The sequence below is a fragment of the Colletes latitarsis genome, chromosome 3 (assembly GCF_051014445.1).
Source record: "Colletes latitarsis isolate SP2378_abdomen chromosome 3, iyColLati1, whole genome shotgun sequence".
NCBI classification, from domain to species: Eukaryota; Metazoa; Arthropoda; class Insecta; order Hymenoptera; family Colletidae; genus Colletes; species Colletes latitarsis.
The window spans coordinates 22,855,147-22,878,387 of NC_135136.1; positions in this window are offsets into that span (position 1 = coordinate 22,855,147).

The window sequence follows — 23,241 nt, forward strand, 5'->3', positions numbered from 1 at the left end:
CCGGTTAGGTCTGGGTTAGGTCTGGGTTATGCCCGCATCTGGCTCATGATTTTGCCTTGTTCGCATACTTCTTGGCCAGATCCTGGGTTTTTTTCGTGTTTGAATCACGTAGTAATGTGGTAACACACTGAAGCTGTCAATTAAACCTGGTTTCGATCAATATTTTAGAGGATAACACCGGTTAGGTCTGGGTTAGGTCTGGGTTATGCCCGCATCTGGCTCATGATTTTGCCTTCATCGCATACTTGTTGGCCAGATCCTGGGGTTTTTTCCGTGTTTGAATCACGTAGTAATGTGGTAACACACTGAAGCAGTCAATTAAACCTGGTTTCGATCAATATTTCAGAGGATAACACCGGTTAGGTCTGGGTTAGGTCTGGGAAATGCGCGCATCTGGCTTATACTTTCGCCTTCTTCACATACTTGTTGGCCAGATCATGGGTTTTTTTCGTGTTTGAATCACGTAGGAATGTGGTAACACACTGAAGCAGTCAATTAAACCTGGTTTCGATCAATATTTTAGAGGATAACACCGGTTAAGTCTGGGTTAGGTCTGGGTTATGCCCGCATCTGGCTAATGATTTTGCCTTCATCGCATACTTGTTGGCCAGATCCTGGGTTTTTTCCGTGCTTGAATCACGTAGTAATGTGTTAACACACTGAAGCTGTCAATTAAACCTGGTTTCGATCAATATTTTAGAGGATAACACCGGTTAGGTCTGGGTTAGGTCTGGGTTATGCCCGCATCTGGCTCATGATATTGCCTTCTTCGCATACTTGTTGGCCAGATCCTGGGTTTTTTTCGTGTTTGAATCACGTAGTAATGTGGTAACACACTGAAGCTGTCATTTAAACCTGGTTTCGATCAATATTTTGGAGGATAACACCGGTTAGGTCTGGGTTAGGTCTGGGTTATGCACGCATCTGGCTCATGATTTTGCCTTGTTCGCATACTTGTTGGCCAGATCCTTTGTTTTTTTCGTGTTTGAATCACGTAGTAATGTGGTAACACACTGAAGCTGTCAATTAAACCTGGTTTCGATCAATATTTTAGAGGATAACACCGGTTAGGTCTGGGTTAGGTCTGGGTTATGCCCGCATCTGGCTCATGATTTTGCCTTCATCGCATACTTGTTGGCCAGATCCTGGGGTTTTTTCCGTGTTTGAATCACGTAGTAATGTGGTAACACACTGAAGCAGTCAATTAAACCTGGTTTCGATCAATATTTCAGAGGATAACACCGGTTAGGTCTGGGTTAGGTCTGGGAAATGCGCGCATCTGGCTTATACTTTCGCCTTCTTCACATACTTGTTGGCCAGATCCTGGGTTTTTTTCGTGTTTGAATTACGTAGGAATGTGGTAACACACTGAAGCAGTCAATTAAACCTGGTTTCGATCAATATTTTAGAGGATAACACCGGTTAGGTCTGGGTTAGGTCTGAGTTATGCCCGCATCTGGCTCATGATTTTGCCTTCATCGCATACTTGTTGGCCAGATCCTGGGTTTTTCCGTGTTTGAATCACGTAGTAATGTGTTAACACACTGAAGCTGTCAATTAAACCTGGTTTCGATCAATATCTTAGAGGATAACACCGGTTAGGTCTGGGTTAGGTCTGGGTTATGCCCGCATCTGACTCATGATTTTGCCTTCTTCGCATACTTGTTGGCCAGATCCTGGGTATTTTCCGTGTTTGAAACACGTAGTAATGTCGTAATACACTGAAGCAGTCAATTAAACCTGGTTTCGATCAATATTTCAGAGGATAACACCGGTTAGGTCTGGGTTAGGTCTGGGTTATGCCCGCATCTGGCTCATGATTTTGCCTTCTTCGCATACTTGTTGGCCAGATCTTGGGTTTTTTTCGTGTTTGAATCACGTAGTAATGTGGTAACACACTGAAGCAGTCAATTAAACCTGGTTTCGATCAATATTTTAGAGGATAACACCGGTTAGGTCTGGGTTAGGTCTGTGTTATGCCCGCATCTGGCTCATGATTTTGCCTTCATCGCATACTTGTTGGCCAGATCCTGGGTTTTTTCCGTGTTTGAATCACGTAGTAATGTGCTAACACACTGAAGCTGTCATTTAAACCTGGTTTCGATCAATATTTCAGAGGATAACACCGGTTAGGTCTGGGTTAGGTCTGGGAAATGCGCGCATCTGGCTTATACTTTCGCCTTCTTCACATACTTGTTGGCCAGATCATGGGTTTTTTTCGTGTTTGAATCACGTAGGAATGTGGTAACACACTGAAGCAGTCAATTAAACCTGGTTTCGATCAATATTTTAGAGGATAACACCGGTTAAGTCTGGGTTAGGTCTGGGTTATGCCCGCATCTGGCTAATGATTTTGCCTTCATCGCATACTTGTTGGCCAGATCCTGGGTTTTTTCCGTGCTTGAATCACGTAGTAATGTGTTAACACACTGAAGCTGTCAATTAAACCTGGTTTCGATCAATATTTTAGAGGATAACACCGGTTAGGTCTGGGTTAGGTCTGGGTTATGCCCGCATCTGGCTCATGATATTGCCTTCTTCGCATACTTGTTGGCCAGATCCTGGGTTTTTTTCGTGTTTGAATCACGTAGTAATGTGGTAACACACTGAAGCTGTCATTTAAACCTGGTTTCGATCAATATTTTGGAGGATAACACCGGTTAGGTCTGGGTTAGGTCTGGGTTATGCACGCATCTGGCTCATGATTTTGCCTTGTTCGCATACTTGTTGGCCAGATCCTTTGTTTTTTTCGTGTTTGAATCACGTAGTAATGTGGTAACACACTGAAGCTGTCAATTAAACCTGGTTTCGATCAATATTTTAGAGGATAACACCGGTTAGGTCTGGGTTAGGTCTGGGTTATGCCCGCATCTGGCTCATGATTTTGCCTTCATCGCATACTTGTTGGCCAGATCCTGGGGTTTTTTCCGTGTTTGAATCACGTAGTAATGTGGTAACACACTGAAGCAGTCAATTAAACCTGGTTTCGATCAATATTTCAGAGGATAACACCGGTTAGGTCTGGGTTAGGTCTGGGAAATGCGCGCATCTGGCTTATACTTTCGCCTTCTTCACATACTTGTTGGCCAGATCCTGGGTTTTTTTCGTGTTTGAATTACGTAGGAATGTGGTAACACACTGAAGCAGTCAATTAAACCTGGTTTCGATCAATATTTTAGAGGATAACACCGGTTAGGTCTGGGTTAGGTCTGAGTTATGCCCGCATCTGGCTCATGATTTTGCCTTCATCGCATACTTGTTGGCCAGATCCTGGGTTTTTCCGTGTTTGAATCACGTAGTAATGTGTTAACACACTGAAGCTGTCAATTAAACCTGGTTTCGATCAATATCTTAGAGGATAACACCGGTTAGGTCTGGGTTAGGTCTGGGTTATGCCCGCATCTGACTCATGATTTTGCCTTCTTCGCATACTTGTTGGCCAGATCCTGGGTATTTTCCGTGTTTGAAACACGTAGTAATGTCGTAATACACTGAAGCAGTCAATTAAACCTGGTTTCGATCAATATTTCAGAGGATAACACCGGTTAGGTCTGGGTTAGGTCTGGGTTATGCCCGCATCTGGCTCATGATTTTGCCTTCTTCGCATACTTGTTGGCCAGATCTTGGGTTTTTTTCGTGTTTGAATCACGTAGTAATGTGGTAACACACTGAAGCAGTCAATTAAACCTGGTTTCGATCAATATTTTAGAGGATAACACCGGTTAGGTCTGGGTTAGGTCTGTGTTATGCCCGCATCTGGCTCATGATTTTGCCTTCATCGCATACTTGTTGGCCAGATCCTGGGTTTTTTCCGTGTTTGAATCACGTAGTAATGTGGTAACACACTGAAGCTGTCATTTAAACCTGGTTTCGATCAATATTTTGGAGGATAACACCGGTTAGGTCTGGGTTAGGTCTGGGTTATGCACGCATCTGGCTCATGATTTTGCCTTGTTCGCATACTTGTTGGCCAGATCCTGGGTTTTTTTCGTGTTTGAATCACGTAGTAATGTGGTAACACACTGAAGCTGTCAATTAAACCTGGTTTCGATCAATATTTTAGAGGATAACACCGGTTAGGTCTGGGTTAGGTCTGGGATTTGCGCGCATCTGGCTTATACTTTCGCCTTTTTCGCAAACTTGTTGGCCAGATCCTGGGTATGTTCCGTGTTTCAATCACGTAGTAATGTGGTAACACACTGAAGCAGTCAATTAAACCTGGTTTCGATCAATATTTCAGAGGATAACACCGGTTAGGTCTGGGTTAGGTCTGGGAAATGCGCGCATTTGGCTTATACTTTCGCCTTCTTCACATACTTGTTGGCCAGATCCTGGGTTTTTTTCGTGTTTGAATCACGTAGGAATGTGGTAACACACTGAAGCAGTCAATTAAACCTGGTTTCGATCAATATTTTAGAGGATAACACCGGTTAGGTCTGGGTTAGGTCTGGGTTATGCCCGCATCTGGCTCATGATTTTGCCTTCATCGCATACTTGTTGGCCAGATCCTGGGTTTTTTCCTTGTTTGAATCACGTAGTAATGTGTTAACACACTGAAGCTGTCAATTAAACCTGGTATCGATCAATATTTTAGAGGATAACACCGGTTAGGTCTGGGTTAGGTCTGGGTTATGCCCGCATCTGACTCATGATTTTGCCTTCTTCGCATACTTGTTGGCCAGATCCTGGGTTTTCTCCGTGTTTGAATCGCGTAGTAATGTGGTAACACACTGAAGCAGTCAATTAAACCTGGTTTCGATCAATATTTCAGAGGATAACACCGGTTAGGTCTGGGTTAGGTCTGGGAAATGCGCGGATCTGGCTTATTCTTTCGCCTTCTTCGCATACTGGTTGGCCAGATCCTGGGTTTTTTTCGTGTTTGAATCACGTAGGAATGTGGTAACACACTGAAGCAGTCAATTAAACCTGGTTTCGATCAATATTTTAGAGGATAACACCGGTTAGGTCTGGGTTAGGTCTGGGATATGCGCGCATCTGGCTTATACTTTCATCTTTTTCGCATACTTGTTGGCCAGATCCTGGGTTTTTTCCATGTTTGATCACGTAGTAATGTGGTAACACACTGAAGCAGTCAATAAAACCTGGTTTCGATCAATATTTCAGAGGATAACACCGGTTAGGTCTGGGTTAGGTCTGGGTTATGCCCGCATCTGGCTCATGATTTTGCCTTCTTCGCATACTTGTTGGCCAGATCCTGGGTTTTTTTCGTGTTTGAATCACGTAGTAATGTGGTAACACACTGAAGCTGTCATTTAAACCTGGTTTCGATCAATATTTTGGAGGATAACACCGGTTAGGTCTGGGTTAGGTCTGGGTTATGCACGCATCTGGCTCATGATTTTGCCTTGTTCGCATACTTGTTGGCCAGATCCTGGGTTTTTTTCGTGTTTGAATCACGTAGTAATGTGGTAACACACTGAAGCTGTCAATTAAACCTGGTTTCGATCAATATTTTAGAGGATAACACCGGTTAGGTCTGGGAAATGCGCGCATCTGGCTTATTCTTTCGCCTTCTTCGCATACTTGTTGGCCAGATCCTGGGTTTTTTTCTTGTTTGAATCACGTAGGAATGTGGTAACACACTGAAGCAGTCAATTAAACCTGGTTTCGATCAATATTTTAGAGGATAACACCGGTTAGGTCGGGGTTAGGTCCGGAATATGCCCGCATCTGGCTCATGATTTTGCCTTCATCGCATACTTGTTGGCCAGATCCTGCGTTTTTTTCGTGTTTGAATCACGTAGTAATGTGGTAACACACTGAGGCTGTCAATCAAACCTGGTTTCGATCAATATTTTAGAGGATAACACCGATTAGGTCTGGGTTAGGTCTGGGTTATGCCCGCATCTGGCTCATGATTTTGCCTTCTTCGCATACTTGTTGGCCAGATCCTGGGTTTTTTTCGTGTTTGAATCACGTAGTAATGTGGTAACACACTGAAGCTGTCAATTAAACCTGGTTTCGATCAATATTTTAGAGGATAACACCGGTTAGGTCTGGGTTAGGTCTGGGATATGCGCGCATCTGGCTTATACTTTCACCTTTTTCGCAAACTTGTTGGCCAGATCCTGGGTTTTTTCCGTGTTTGATCACGTAGTAATGTGGTAACACACTGAAGCAGTCAATAAAACCTGGTTTCGATCAATATTTTAGAGGATAACACCGGTTAGGTCTGGGTTAGGTCTGGGATTTGCGCGCATCTGGCTTATACTTTCGCATTTTTCGCAAACTTGTTGGCCAGATCCTGGGTATTTTCCGTGTTTGAATCACGTAGTAATGTGGTAACACACTGAAGCAGTCAATTAAACCTGGTTTCGATCAATATTTCAGAGGTTAACACCGGTTAGGTCTGGGTTAGGTCCGGGATATGCCCGCATCTGGCTCATGATTTTGCCTTCTTCGCATACTTGTTGGCCAGATCCTGGGGTTTTTTCGTGTTTGAATCACGTAGTAATGTGGTAACACACTGAAGCTGTCAATTAAACCTGGTTTCGATCAATATTTTGGAGGATAACACCGGTTAGGTCTGGGTTAGGTCTGGGTTATGCCCGCATCTGGCTCATGATATTGCCTTCTTCGCATACTTTTTGGCCAGATACTGGGTTTTTTTCGTGTTTGAATCACGTAGTAATGTGGTAACACACTGAAGCTGTCATTTAAACCTGGTTTCGATCAATATTTTGGAGGATAACACCGGTTAGGTCTGGGTTGGGTCTGGGTTATGCACGCATCTGGCTCATGATTTTGCCTTGTTCGCATACTTGTTGGCCAGATCCTGGGTTTTTTTCGTGTTTGAATCACGTAGTAATGTGGTAACACACTGAAGCTGTCAATTAAACCTGGTTTCGATCAATTTTTTCGAGGATAACACCGGTTAGGTCTGGGTTAGGTCTGGGTTATGCCCGCATCTGGCTCATGATTTTGCCTTCATCGCATACTTGTTGGCCAGATCCTGGGGTTTTTTCCGTGTTTGAATCACGTAGTAATGTGGTAACACACTGAAGCAGTCAATTAAACCTGGTTTCGATCAATATTTCAGAGGATAACACCGGTTAGGTCTGGGTTAGGTCTGGGAAATGCGCGCATCTGGCTTATACTTTCGCCTTCTTCACATACTTGTTGGCCAGATCCTGGGTTTTTTCGTGTTTGAATCACGTAGGAATGTGGTAACACACTGAAGCAGTCAATTAAACCTGGTTTCGATCAATATTTTAGAGGATAACACCGGTTAAGTCTGGGTTAGGTCTGGGTTATGCCCGCATCTGGCTTATTCTTTCGCCTTCTTCGCATACTTGTTGGCCAGATCCTGGGTTTTTTTCGTGTTTGAATCACGTAGGAATGTGGTAGCACACAGAAGCAGTCAATTAAACCTGGTTTCGATCAATATTTTAGAGGATAACACCGGTTAGGTCGGGATTACGTCCGGGATATGCCCGCATCTGGCTCATGATTTTGCCTTCTTCGCATACTTGTTGGCCAGATCCTGGGTTTTTTTCGTGTTTGAATCACGTAGTAATGTGATAACACACTGAGGCTGTCAATTAAACCTGGTTTCGATCAATATTTTAGAGGATAACACCGGTTAGGTCTGGGTTAGGTCTGGGTTATGCCCGCATCTGGCTCATGATTTTGCCTTCTTCGCATACTTGTTGGCCAGATCCTGGGTTTTTTTCGTGTTTGAATCACGTAGTAATGTGGTAACACACTGAAGCTGTCAATTAAACCTGGTTTCGATCAATATTTTAGAGGATAACACCGGTTAGGTCTGGGTTAGGTCTGGGATTTGCGCGCATCTGGCTTATACTTTCGCCTTTTTCGCAAACTTGTTGGCCAGATCCTGGGTATTTTCCGTGTTTGAATCACGTAGTAATGTGGTAACACACTGAAGCAGTCAATTAAACCTGGTTTCGAACAATATTTCAGAGGATAACACCGGTTAGGTCTGGGTTAGGTCTGGGTTATGCCCGCATCTGGCTCATGATTTTGCCTTCTTCGCATACTTGTTGGCCAGATCCTGGGTTTTTTTCGTGTTTGAATCACGTAGTAATGTGCTAATACACTGAAGCAGTCAATTAAACCTGGTTTCGATCAATATTTCAGAGGATAACACCGGTTAGGTCTGGGAAATGCGCGCATCTGGCTTATTCTTTCGCCTTCTTCGCATACTTGTTGGCCAGATCCTGGGTTTTTTTCGTGTTTGAATCACGTAGGAATGTGGTAACACACTGAAGCAGTCAATTAAACCTGGTTTCGATCAATATTTTAGAGGATAACACCGGTTAGGTCGGGGTTAGGTCCGGAATATGCCCGCATCTGGCTCATGATTTTGCCTTCATCGCATACTTGTTGGCCAGATCCTGGGGTTTTTTCGTGTTTGAATCACGTAGTAATGTGGTAACACACTGAAGCTGTCAATTAAACCTGGTTTCGATCAATATTTTAGAGGATAACACCGGTTAGGTCGGGATTACGTCCGGGATATGCCCGCATCTGGCTCATGATTTTGCCTTCTTCGCATACTTGTTGGCCAGATCCTGGGTTTTTTTCGTGTTTGAATCACGTAGTAATGTGATAACACACTGAGGCTGTCAATTAAACCTGGTTTCGATCAGTATTTTAGAGGATAACACCGGTTAGGTCTGGGTTAGGTCTGGGTTATGCCCGCATCTGGCTCATGATTTTGCCTTCTTCGCATACTTGTTGGCCAGATCCTGGGTTTTTTTCGTGTTTGAATCACGTAGTAATGTGGTAACACACTGAAGCTGTCAATTAAACCTGGTTTCGATCAATATTTTAGAGGATAACACCGGTTAGGTCTGGGTTAGGCATGGGATATGCGCGCATCTGGCTTATACTTTCACCTTTTTCGCAAACTTGTTGGCCAGATCCTGAGTTTTTTCCGTGTTTGATCACGTAGTAATGTGGTAACACACTGAAGCAGTCAATTAAACCTGGTTTCGATCAATATTTTAGAGGATAACACCGGTTAGGTCTGGGTTAGGTCTGGGAAATGCGCGCATCTGGCTTATACTTTCGCCTTCTTCACATACTTGTTGGCCAGATCCTGGGTTTTTTTCGTGTTTGAATCACGTAGGAATGTGGTAACACACTGAAGCAGTCAATTAAACCTGGTTTCGATCAATATTTTAGAGGATAACACCGGTTAGGTCTGGGTTAGGTCTGGGTTATGCCCGCATCTGGCTAATGATTTTGCCTTCATCTCATACTTGTTGGCCAGATCCTGGGTTTTTTCCGTGTTTGAATCACGTAGTAATGTGTTAACACACTGAAGCTGTCAATTAAACCTGGTTTCGATCAATATTTTAGAGGATAACACCGGTTAGGTCTGGGTTAGGTCTGGGTTATGCCCGCATCTGGCTCATGATATTGCCTTCTTCGCATACTTGTTGGCCAGATCCTGGGTTTTTTTCGTGTTTGAATCACGTAGTAATGTGGTAACACACTGAAGCTGTCATTTAAACCTGGTTTCGATCAATATTTTGGAGGATAACACCGGTTAGGTCTGGGTTAGGTCTGGGTTATGCACGCATCTGGCTCATGATTTTGCCTTGTTCGCATACTTGTTGGCCAGATCCTTTGTTTTTTTCGTGTTTGAATCACGTAGTAATGTGGTAACACACTGAAGCTGTCAATTAAACCTGGTTTCGATCAATATTTTAGAGGATAACACCGGTTAGGTCTGGGTTAGGTCTGGGTTATGCCCGCATCTGGCTCATGATTTTGCCTTCATCGCATACATGTTGGCCAGATCCTGGGGTTTTTTCCGTGTTTGAATCACGTAGTAATGTGGTAACACACTGAAGCAGTCAATTAAACCTGGTTTCGATCAATATTTCAGAGGATAACACCGGTTAGGTCTGGGTTAGGTCTGGGAAATGCGCGCATCTGGCTTATACTTTCGCCTTCTTCACATAGTTGTTGGCCAGATCCTGGGTTTTTTTCGTGTTTGAATTACGTAGGAATGTGGTAACACACTGAAGAAGTCAATTAAACCTGGTTTCGATCAATATTTTAGAGGATAACACCGGATAGGTCTGGGTTAGGTCTGGGTTATGCCCGCATCTGGCTCATGATTTTGCCTTCATCGCATACTTGTTGGCCAGATCCTGGGTTTTTTCCGTGTTTGAATCACGTAGTAATGTGTTAACACACTGAAGCTGTCAATTAAACCTGGTTTCGATCAATATTTTAGAGGATAAAACCGGTTAGGTCTGGGTTAGGTCTGGGTTATGCCCGCATCTGACTCATGATTTTGCCTCCTTCGCATACTTGTTGGCCAGATCCTGGGTATTTTCCGTGTTTGAAACACGTAGTAATGTCGTAATACACTGAAGCAGTCAATTAAACCTGGTTTCGATCAATATTTCAGAGGATAACACCGGTTAGGTCTGGGTTAGGTCTGGGTTATGCCCGCATCTGGCTCATGATTTTGCCTTCTTCGCATACTTGTTGGCCAGATCTTGGGTTTTTTTCGTGTTTGAATCACGTAGTAATGTGGTAACACACTGAAGCAGTCAATTAAACCTGGTTTCGATCAATATTTTAGAGGATAACACCGGTTAGGTCTGGGTTAGGTCTGTGTTATGCCCGCATCTGGCTCATGATTTTGCCTTCATCGCATACTTGTTGGCCAGATCCTGGGTTTTTTCCGTGTTTGAATCACGTAGTAATGTGGTAACACACTGAAGCTGTCATTTAAACCTGGTTTCGATCAATATTTTGGAGGATAACACCGGTTAGGTCTGGGTTAGGTCTGGGTTATGCACGCATCTGGCTCATGATTTTGCCTTCTTCGCATACTTGTTGGCCAGATCCTGGGTTTTTTTCGTGTTTGAATCACGTAGTAATGTGGTAACACACTGAAGCTGTCAATTAATCCTGGGTTATGCCCGCATCTGGCTCATGATTTTGCCTTCATCGCATACTTGTTGGCCAGATCCTGGGGTTTTTTCCGTGTTTGAATCACGTAGTAATGTGGTAACACACTGAAGCAGTCAATTAAACCTGGTTTCGATCAATATTTCAGAGGATAACACCGGTTAGGTCTGGGTTAGGTCTGGGAAATGCGCGCATCTGGCTTATACTTTCGCCTTCTTCTCATACTTGTTGGCCAGATCCTGGGTTTTTTTCGTGTTTGAATCACGTAGGAATGTGGTAACACACTGAAGCAGTCAATTAAACCTGGTTTCGATCAATATTTTAGAGGATAACACCGGTTAAGTCTGGGTTAGGTCTGGGTTATGCCCGCATCTGGCTAATGATTTTGCCTTCATCGCATACTTGTTGGCCAGATCCTGGGTTTTTTCCGTGTTTGAATCACGTAGTAATGTGTTAACACACTGAAGCTGTCAATTAAACCTGGTTTCGATCAATATTTTAGAGGATAACACCGGTTAGGTCTCGGTTAGGTCTGGGTTATGCCCGCATCTGGCTCATGATATTGCCTTCTTCGCATACTTGTTGGCCAGATCCTGGGTTTTTTTCGTGTTTGAATCACGTAGTAATGTGATAACACACTGAGGCTGTCAATTAAACCTGGTTTCGATCAATATTTTAGAGGATAACACCGGTTAGGTCTGGGTTAGGTCTGGGTTATGCCCGCATCTGGCTCATGATTTTGCCTTCTTCGCATACTTGTTGGCCAGATCCTGGGTTTTTTTCGTGTTTGAATCACGTAGGAATGTGGTAACACACTGAAGCAGTCAATTAAACCTGGTTTCGATCAATATTTTAGAGGATAACACCGGTTAAGTCTGGGTTAGGTCTGGGTTATGCCCGCATCTGGCTAATGATTTTGCCTTCATCGCATACTTGTTGGCCAGATCCTGGGTTTTTTCCGTGTTTGAATCACGTAGTAATGTGTTAACACACTGAAGCTGTCATTTACACCTGGTTTCGATCAATATTTTGGAGGATAACACCGGTTAGGTCTGGGTTAGGTCTGGGTTATGCACGCAACTGGCTCATGATTTTGCCTTGTTCGCATACTTGTTGGCCAGATCCTTTGTTTTTTTCGCGTTTGAATCACGTAGTAATGTGGTAACACACTGAAGCTGTCAATTAAACCTGGTTTCGATCAATATTTCAGAGGATAACACCGGTTAGGTCTGGGTTAGGTCTGGGTTATGCCCGCATCTGGCTCATGATTTTGCCTTCTTCGCATACTTGTTGGCCAGATCCTGGGTTTTTTTCGTGTTTGAATCACGTAGTAATGTGATAACACACTGAGGCTGTCAATTAAACCTGGTTTCGATCAATATTTTAGAGGATAACACCGGTTAGGTCTGGGTTAGGTCTGGGTTATGCCCGCATCTGGCTCATGATTTTGCCTTCTTCGCATACTTGTTGGCCAGATCCTGGGTTTTTTTCGTGTTTGAATCACGTAGTAATGTGGTAACACACTGAAGCTGTCAATTAAACCTGGTTTCGAAAAATATTTTAGAGGATAACACCGGTTAGGTCTGGGTTAGGCATGGGATATGCGCGCATCTGGCTTATACTTTCACCTTTTTCGCAAACTTGTTGGCCAGATCCTGGGTTTTTTCCGTGTTTGATCACGTAGTAATGTGGTAACACACTGAAGCAGTCAATAAAACCTGGTTTCGATCAATATTTTAGAGGATAACACCGGTTAGGTCTGGGTTAGGTCTGGGATTTGCGCGCATCTGGCTTATACTTTCGCCTTTTTCGCAAACTTGTTGGCCAGATCCTGGGTATTTTCCGTGTTTGAATCACGTAGTAATGTGGTAACACACTGAAGCAGTCAATTAAACCTGGTTTCGATCAATATTTCAGAGGATAACACCGGTTAGGTCTGGGTTAGGTCTGGGTTATGCCCGCATCTGGCTCATGATTTTGCCTTCTTCGCATACTTGTTGGCCAGATCCTGGGTTTTTTTCGTGTTTGAATCACGTAGTAATGTGCTAATACACTGAAGCAGTCAATTAAACCTGGTTTCGATCAATATTTCAGAGGATAACACCGGTTAGGTCTGGGAAATGCGCGCATCTGGCTTATTCTTTCGCCTTCTTCGCATACTTGTTGGCCAGATCCTGGGTTTTTTTCGTGTTTGAATCACGTAGGAATGTGGTAACACACTGAAGCAGTCAATTAAACCTGGTTTCGATCAATATTTTAGAGGATAACACCGGTTAGGTCGGGGTTAGGTCCGGAATATGCCCGCATCTGGCTCATGATTTTGCCTTCATCGCATACTTGTTGGCCAGATCCTGGGTTTTTTTCGTGTTTGAATCACGTAGTAATGTGGTAACACACTGAGGCTGTCAATTAAAGCTGATTTCGATCAATATTTTAGAAGATAACACCGGTTAGGTCTGGGTTAGGTCTGGGTTATGCCCGCATCTGGCTCATGATTTTGCCTTCTTCGCATACTTGTTGGCCAGATCCTGAGTTTTTTTCGTGTTTGAATCACGTAGTAATGTGGTAACACACTGAAGCTGTCAATTAAACCTGGTTTCGATCAATATTTTAGAGGATAACACCGGTTAGGTCTGGGTTAGGTCTGGGATATGCGCGCATCTGGCTAATACTTTCACCTTTTTCGCAAACTTGTTGGCCAGATCCTGGGTTTTTTCCGTGTTTGATCACGTAGTAATGTGGTAACACACTGAAGCAGTCAATAAAACCCGGTTTCGATCAATATTTTAGAGGATAACACCGGTTAGGTCTGGGTTAGGTCTGGGATTTGCGCGCATCTGGCTTATACTTTCGCCTTTTTCGCAAACTTGTTGGCCAGATCCTGGGTATTTTCCGTGCTTGAATCACGTAGTAATGTGGTAACACACTGAAGCAGTCAATTAAACCTGGTTTCGATCAATATTTCAGAGGATAACACCGGTTAGGTCTGGGTTAGGTCTGTGTTATGCCCGCATCTGGCTCATGATTTTGCCTTCATCGCATACTTGTTGGCCAGATCCTGGGTTTTTTCCGTGTTTGAATCACGTAGTAATGTGGTAACACACTGAAGCTGTCATTTAAACCTGGTTTCGATCAATATTTTGGAGGATAACACCGGTTAGGTCTGGGTTAGGTCTGGGTTATGCACGCATCTGGCTCATGATTTTGCCTTCTTCGCATACTTGTTGGCCAGATCCTGGGTTTTTTTCGTGTTTGAATCACGTAGTAATGTGGTAACACACTGAAGCTGTCAATTAATCCTGGGTTATGCCCGCATCTGGCTCATGATTTTGCCTTCATCGCATACTTGTTGGCCAGATCCTGGGGTTTTTTCCGTGTTTGAATCACGTAGTAATGTGGTAACACACTGAAGCAGTCAATTAAACCTGGTTTCGATCAATATTTCAGAGGATAACACCGGTTAGGTCTGGGTTAGGTCTGGGAAATGCGCGCATCTGGCTTATACTTTCGCCTTCTTCTCATACTTGTTGGCCAGATCCTGGGTTTTTTTCGTGTTTGAATCACGTAGGAATGTGGTAACACACTGAAGCAGTCAATTAAACCTGGTTTCGATCAATATTTTAGAGGATAACACCGGTTAAGTCTGGGTTAGGTCTGGGTTATGCCCGCATCTGGCTAATGATTTTGCCTTCATCGCATACTTGTTGGCCAGATCCTGGGTTTTTTCCGTGTTTGAATCACGTAGTAATGTGTTAACACACTGAAGCTGTCAATTAAACCTGGTTTCGATCAATATTTTAGAGGATAACACCGGTTAGGTCTCGGTTAGGTCTGGGTTATGCCCGCATCTGGCTCATGATATTGCCTTCTTCGCATACTTGTTGGCCAGATCCTGGGTTTTTTTCGTGTTTGAATCACGTAGTAATGTGATAACACACTGAGGCTGTCAATTAAACCTGGTTTCGATCAATATTTTAGAGGATAACACCGGTTAGGTCTGGGTTAGGTCTGGGTTATGCCCGCATCTGGCTCATGATTTTGCCTTCTTCGCATACTTGTTGGCCAGATCCTGGGTTTTTTTCGTGTTTGAATCACGTAGGAATGTGGTAACACACTGAAGCAGTCAATTAAACCTGGTTTCGATCAATATTTTAGAGGATAACACCGGTTAAGTCTGGGTTAGGTCTGGGTTATGCCCGCATCTGGCTAATGATTTTGCCTTCATCGCATACTTGTTGGCCAGATCCTGGGTTTTTTCCGTGTTTGAATCACGTAGTAATGTGTTAACACACTGAAGCTGTCATTTACACCTGGTTTCGATCAATATTTTGGAGGATAACACCGGTTAGGTCTGGGTTAGGTCTGGGTTATGCACGCAACTGGCTCATGATTTTGCCTTGTTCGCATACTTGTTGGCCAGATCCTTTGTTTTTTTCGCGTTTGAATCACGTAGTAATGTGGTAACACACTGAAGCTGTCAATTAAACCTGGTTTCGATCAATATTTCAGAGGATAACACCGGTTAGGTCTGGGTTAGGTCTGGGTTATGCCCGCATCTGGCTCATGATTTTGCCTTCTTCGCATACTTGTTGGCCAGATCCTGGGTTTTTTTCGTGTTTGAATCACGTAGTAATGTGATAACACACTGAGGCTGTCAATTAAACCTGGTTTCGATCAATATTTTAGAGGATAACACCGGTTAGGTCTGGGTTAGGTCTGGGTTATGCCCGCATCTGGCTCATGATTTTGCCTTCTTCGCATACTTGTTGGCCAGATCCTGGGTTTTTTTCGTGTTTGAATCACGTAGTAATGTGGTAACACACTGAAGCTGTCAATTAAACCTGGTTTCGAAAAATATTTTAGAGGATAACACCGGTTAGGTCTGGGTTAGGCATGGGATATGCGCGCATCTGGCTTATACTTTCACCTTTTTCGCAAACTTGTTGGCCAGATCCTGGGTTTTTTCCGTGTTTGATCACGTAGTAATGTGGTAACACACTGAAGCAGTCAATAAAACCTGGTTTCGATCAATATTTTAGAGGATAACACCGGTTAGGTCTGGGTTAGGTCTGGGATTTGCGCGCATCTGGCTTATACTTTCGCCTTTTTCGCAAACTTGTTGGCCAGATCCTGGGTATTTTCCGTGTTTGAATCACGTAGTAATGTGGTAACACACTGAAGCAGTCAATTAAACCTGGTTTCGATCAATATTTCAGAGGATAACACCGGTTAGGTCTGGGTTAGGTCTGGGTTATGCCCGCATCTGGCTCATGATTTTGCCTTCTTCGCATACTTGTTGGCCAGATCCTGGGTTTTTTTCGTGTTTGAATCACGTAGTAATGTGCTAATACACTGAAGCAGTCAATTAAACCTGGTTTCGATCAATATTTCAGAGGATAACACCGGTTAGGTCTGGGAAATGCGCGCATCTGGCTTATTCTTTCGCCTTCTTCGCATACTTGTTGGCCAGATCCTGGGTTTTTTTCGTGTTTGAATCACGTAGGAATGTGGTAACACACTGAAGCAGTCAATTAAACCTGGTTTCGATCAATATTTTAGAGGATAACACCGGTTAGGTCGGGGTTAGGTCCGGAATATGCCCGCATCTGGCTCATGATTTTGCCTTCATCGCATACTTGTTGGCCAGATCCTGGGTTTTTTTCGTGTTTGAATCACGTAGTAATGTGGTAACACACTGAGGCTGTCAATTAAAGCTGATTTCGATCAATATTTTAGAAGATAACACCGGTTAGGTCTGGGTTAGGTCTGGGTTATGCCCGCATCTGGCTCATGATTTTGCCTTCTTCGCATACTTGTTGGCCAGATCCTGAGTTTTTTTCGTGTTTGAATCACGTAGTAATGTGGTAACACACTGAAGCTGTCAATTAAACCTGGTTTCGATCAATATTTTAGAGGATAACACCGGTTAGGTCTGGGTTAGGTCTGGGATATGCGCGCATCTGGCTAATACTTTCACCTTTTTCGCAAACTTGTTGGCCAGATCCTGGGTTTTTTCCGTGTTTGATCACGTAGTAATGTGGTAACACACTGAGGCTGTCAATTAAAGCTGATTTCGATCAATATTTTAGAAGATAACACCGGTTAGGTCTGGGTTAGGTCTGGGTTATGCCCGCATCTGGCTCATGATTTTGCCTTGTTCGCATACTTGTTGGCCAGATCCTGGGTTTTTTTCGTGTTTGAATCACGTAGTAATGTGGTAACACACTGAGGCTGTCAATTAAAGCTGATTTCGATCAATATTTTAGAAGATAACACCGGTTAGGTCTGGGTTAGGTCTGGGTTATGCCCGCATCTGGCTCATGATTTTGCCTTGTTCGCATACTTGTTGGCCAGATCCTGGGTTTTTTTCGTGTTTGAATCACGTAGTAATGTGGTAACACACTGAAGCTGTCAATTAAACCTGGTTTCGATCAATATATTAGAGGATAACACCGGTTAGGTCTGGGTTAGGTCTGGGTTATGCCCGCATCTGGCTCATGATTTTGCCTTCATCGCATACTTGTTGGCCAGATCCTGGGGTTTTTTCCGTGTTTGAATCACGTAGTAATGTGGTAACACACTGAAGCAGTCAATTAAACCTGGTTTCGATCAATATTTCAGAGTATAACACCGGTTAGGTCTGGGTTAGGTCTGGGAAATGCGCGCATCTGGCTTATACTTTCGCCTTCTTCACATACTTGTTGGCCAGATCCTGGGTTTTTTTCGTGTTTGAATCACGTAGGAATGTGGTAACACACTGAAGCAGTCAATTAAACCTGGTTTCGATCAATATTTTAGAGGATAATACCGGTTAAGTCTGGGTTAGGTCTGGGTTATGCCCGCATCTGGCTAATGATTTTGCCTTCATCGCATACTTGTTGGCCAGATCCTGGGTTTTTTCCGTGTTTGAATCACGTAGTAATGTGTTAACACACTGAAGCTGTCAATTAAACCTGGTTTCGATCAATATTTTAGAGGATAACACCGGTTAGGTCTGGGTTAGGTCTGGGTTATGCCCGCATCTGGCTCATGATATTGCCTTCTTCGCATACTTGTTGGCCAGATCCTGGGTTTTTTTCGTGTTTGAATCACGTAGTAATGTGGTAACACACTGAAGCTGTCATTTAAACCTGGTTTCGATCAATATTTTGGAGGATAACACCGGTTAGGTCTGGGTTAGGTCTGGGTTATGCACGCATCTGGCTCATGATTTTGCCTTGTTCGCATACTTGTTGGCCAGATCCTTTGTTTTTTTCGTGTTTGAATCACGTAGTAATGTGGTAACACACTGAAGCTGTCAATTAAACCTGGTTTCGATCAATATTTTAGAGGATAACACCGGTTAGGTCTGGGTTAGGTCTGGGTTATGCCCGCATCTGGCTCATGATTATGCCATCATCGCATACTTGTTGGCCAGATCCTGGGGTTTTTTCCGTGTTTGAATCACGTAGTAATGTGGTAACACACTGAAGCAGTCAATTAAACCTGGTTTCGATCAATATTTTAGAGGATAACACCGGTTAAGTCTGGGTTAGGTCTGGGTTATGCCCGCATCTGGCTAATGATTTTGCCTTCATCGCATACTTGTTGGCCAGATCCTGGGTTTTTTCCGTGTTTGAATCACGTAGTAATGTGTTAACACACTGAAGCTGTCAATTAAACCTGGTTTCGATCAATATTTTAGAGGATAACGCCGGTTAGGTCTGGGTTAGGTCTGGGTTATGCCCGCATCTGACTCATGATTTTGCCATCTTCGCATACTTGTTGGCCAGATCCTGGGTATTTTCCGTGTTTGAAACACGTAGTAATGTCGTAATACACTGAAGCAGTCAATTAAACCTGGTTTCGATCAATATTTCAGAGGATAACACCGGTTAGGTCTGGGTTAGGTCTGGGTTATGCCCGCATCTGGCTCATGATTTTGCCTTCTTCGCATACTTGTTGGCCAGATCTTGGGTTTTTTTCGTGTTTGAATCACGTAGTAATGTGGTAACACACTGAAGCAGTCAATTAAACCTGGTTTCGATCAATATTTTAGAGGATAACACCGGTTAGGTCTGGGTTAGGTCTGTGTTATGCCCGCATCTGGCTCATGATTTTGCCTTCATCGCATACTTGTTGGCCAGATCCTGGGTTTTTTCCGTGTTTGAATCACGTAGTAATGTGGTAACACACTGAAGCTGTCATTTAAACCTGGTTTCGATCAATATTTTGGAGGATAACACCGGTTAGGTCTGGGTTAGGTCTGGGTTATGCACGCATCTGGCTCATGATTTTGCCTTGTTCGCATACTTGTTGGCCAGATCCTGGGTTTTTTTCGTGTTTGAATCACGTAGTAATGTGGTAACACACTGAAGCTGTCAATTAAACCTGGTTTCGATCAATATTTTAGAGGATAACACCGGCTAGGTCTGGGTTAGGTCTGGGATTTGCGCGCATCTGGCTTATACTTTCGCCTTTTTCGCAAACTTGTTGGCCAGATCCTGGGTATGTTCCGTGTTTCAATCACGTAGTAATGTGGTAACACACTGAAGCAGTCAATTAAACCTGGTTTCGATCAATATTTCAGAGGATAACACCGGTTAGGTGTGGGTTAGGTCTGGGAATTGCGCGCATCTGGCTTATACTTTCGCCTTCTTCACATACTTGTTGGCCAGATCCTGGGTTTTTTTCGTGTTTGAATCACGTAGGAATGTGGTAACACACTGAAGCAGTCAATTAAACCTGGTTTCGATCAATATTTTAGAGGATAACACCGGTTAGGTCTGGGTTAGGCATGGGATATGCGCGCATCTGGCTTATACTTTCACCTTTTTCGCAAACTTGTTGGCCAGATCCTGGGTTTTTTCCGTGTTTGATCACGTAGTAATGTGGTAACACACTGAAGCAGTCAATAAAACCTGGTTTCGATCAATATTTTAGAGGATAACACCGGTTAGGTCGGGATTACGTCCGGGATATGCCCGCATCTGGCTCATGATTTTGCCTTCTTCGCATACTTGTTGGCCAGATCCTGGGTTTTTTTCGTGTTTGAATCACGTAGTAATGTGATAACACACTGAGGCTGTCAATTAAACCTGGTTTCGATCAATATTTTAGAGGATAACACCGGTTAGGTCTGGGTTAGGTCTGGGTTATGCCCGCATCTGGCTCATGATTTTGCCTTCTTCGCATACTTGTTGGCCAGATCCTGGGTTTTTTTCGTGTTTGAATCACGTAGTAATGTGGTAACACACTGAAGCTGTCAATTAAACCTGGTTTCGAAAAATATTTTAGAGGATAACACCGGTTAGGTCTGGGTTAGGCATGGGATATGCGCGCATCTGGCTTATACTTTCACCTTTTTCGCAAACTTGTTGGCCAGATCCTGGGTTTTTTCCGTGTTTGATCACGTAGTAATGTGGTAACACACTGAAGCAGTCAATAAAACCTGGTTTCGATCAATATTTTAGAGGATAACACCGGTTAGGTCTGGGTTAGGTCTGGGATTTGCGCGCATCTGGCTTATACTTTCGCCTTTTTCGCAAACTTGTTGGCCAGATCCTGGGTATTTTCCGTGTTTGAATCACGTAGTAATGTGGTAACACACTGAAGCAGTCAATTAAACCTGGTTTCGATCAATATTTCAGAGGATAACACCGGTTAGGTCTGGGTTAGGTCTGGGTTAGGTCTGGGTTATGCCCGCATCTGGCTCATGATTTTGCCTTCTTCGCATACTTGTTGGCCAGATCCTGGGTTTTTTTCGTGTTTGAATCACGTAGTAATGTGCTAATACACTGAAGCAGTCAATTAAACCTGGTTTCGATCAATATTTCAGAGGATAACACCGGTTAGGTCTGGGAAATGCGCGCATCTGGCTTATTCTTTCGCCTTCTTCGCATACTTGTTGGCCAGATCCTGGGTTTTTTTCGTGTTTGAATCACGTAGGAATGTGGTAACACACTGAAGCAGTCAATTAAACCTGGTTTCGATCAATATTTTAGAGGATAACACCGGTTAGGTCGGGGTTAGGTCCGGAATATGCCCGCACCTGGCTCATGATTTTGCCTTCATCGCATACTTGTTGGCCAGATCCTGGGTTTTTTTCGTGTTTGAATCACGTAGTAATGTGGTAACACACTGAGGCTGTCAATTAAAGCTGGTTTCGATCAATATTTTAGAAGATAACACCGGTTAGGTCTGGGTTAGGTCTGGGTTATGCCCGCATCTGGCTCATGATTTTGCCTTCTTCGCATACTTGTTGGCCAGATCCTGAGTTTTTTTCGTGTTTGAATCACGTAGTAATGTGGTAACACACTGAAGCTGTCAATTAAACCTGGTTTCGATCAATATTTTAGAGGATAACACCGGTTAGGTCTGGGTTAGGTCTGGGATATGCGCGCATCTGGCTTATACTTTCACCTTTTTCGCAAACTTGTTGGCCAGATCCTGGGTTTTTTCCGTGTTTGATCACGTAGTAATGTGGTAACACACTGAAGCAGTCAATAAAACCTGGTTTCGATCAATATTTTAGAGGATAACACCGGTTAGGTCTGGGTTAGGTCTGGGATTTGCGCGCATCTGGCTTATACTTTCGCCTTTTTCGCAAACTTGTTGGCCAGATCCTGGGTATTTTCCGTGTTTGAATCACGTAGTAATGTGGTAACACACTGAAGCAGTCAATTAAACCTGGTTTCGATCAATATTTCAGAGGATAACACCGGTTAGGTCTGGGTTAGGTCCGGGATATGCCCGCATCTGGCTCATGATTTTGCCTTCTTCGCATACTTGTTGGCCAGATCCTGGGGTTTTTTCGTGTTTGAATCACGTAGTAATGTGGTAACACACTGAAGCTGTCAATTAAACCTGGTTTCGATCAATATTTTGGAGGATAACACCGGTTAGGTCTGGGTTAGGTCTAGGTTATGCCCGCATCTGGCTCATGATATTGCCTTCTTCGCATACTTGTTGGCCAGATCCTGGGTTTTTTTCGTGTTTGAATCACGTAGTAATGTGGTAACACACTGAAGCTGTCATTTAAACCTGGTTTCGATCAATATTTTGGAGGATAACACCGGTTAGGTCTGGGTTAGGTCTGGGTTATGCACGCATCTGGCTCATGATTTTGCCTTGTTCGCATACTTGTTGGCCAGATCCTGGGTTTTTTTCGTGTTTGAATCACGTAGTAATGTGGTAACACACTGAAGCTGTCAATTAAACCTGGTTTCGATCAATATTTTAGAGGATAACACCGGTTAGGTCTGGGTTAGGTCTGGGTTATGCCCGCATCTGGCTCATGATTTTGCCTTCATCGCATACTTGTTGGCCAGATCCTGGGGTTTTTTCCGCGTTTGAATCACGTAGTAATGTGGTAACACACTGAAGCAGTCAATTAAACCTGGTTTCGATCAATATTTCAGAGGATAACACCGGTTAGGTCTGGGTTAGGTCTGGGAAATGCGCGCATCTGGCTTATACTTTCGCCTTCTTCACATACTTGTTGGCCAGATCCTGGGTTTTTTTCGTGTTTGAATCACGTAGGAATGTGGTAACACACTGAAGCAGTCAATTAAACCTGGTTTCGATCAATATTTTAGAGGATAACACCGGTTAAGTCTGGGTTAGGTCTGGGTTATGCCCGCATCTGGCTCATGATTTTGCCTTCTTCGCATACTTGTTGGCCAGATCTTGGGTTTTTTTCGTGTTTGAATCACGTAGTAATGTGGTAACACACTGAAGCAGTCAATTAAACCTGGTTCGAACAATATTTTAGAGGATAACACCGGTTAGGTCTGGGTTAGGTCTGTGTTATGCCCGCATCTGGCTCATGATTTTGCCTTCATCGCATACTTGTTGGCCAGATCCTGGGTTTTTTCCGTGTTTGAATCACGTAGTAATGTGGTAACACACTGAAGCTGTCATTTAAACCTGGTTTCGATCAATATTTTGGAGGATAACACCGGTTAGGTCTGGGTTAGGTCTGGGTTATGCACGCATCTGGCTCATGATTTTGCCTTGTTCGCATACTTGTTGGCCAGATCCTGGGTTTTTTTCGTGTTTGAATCACGTAGTAATGTGGTAACACACTGAAGCTGTCAATTAAACCTGGTTTCGATCAATATTTTAGAGGATAACACCGGCTAGGTCTGGGTTAGGTCTGGGATTTGCGCGCATCTGGCTTATACTTTCGCCTTTTTCGCAAACTTGTTGGCCAGATCCTGGGTATGTTCCGTGTTTCAATCACGTAGTAATGTGGTAACACACTGAAGCAGTCAATTAAACCTGGTTTCGATCAATATTTCAGAGGATAACACCGGTTAGGTCTGGGTTAGGTCTGGGAAT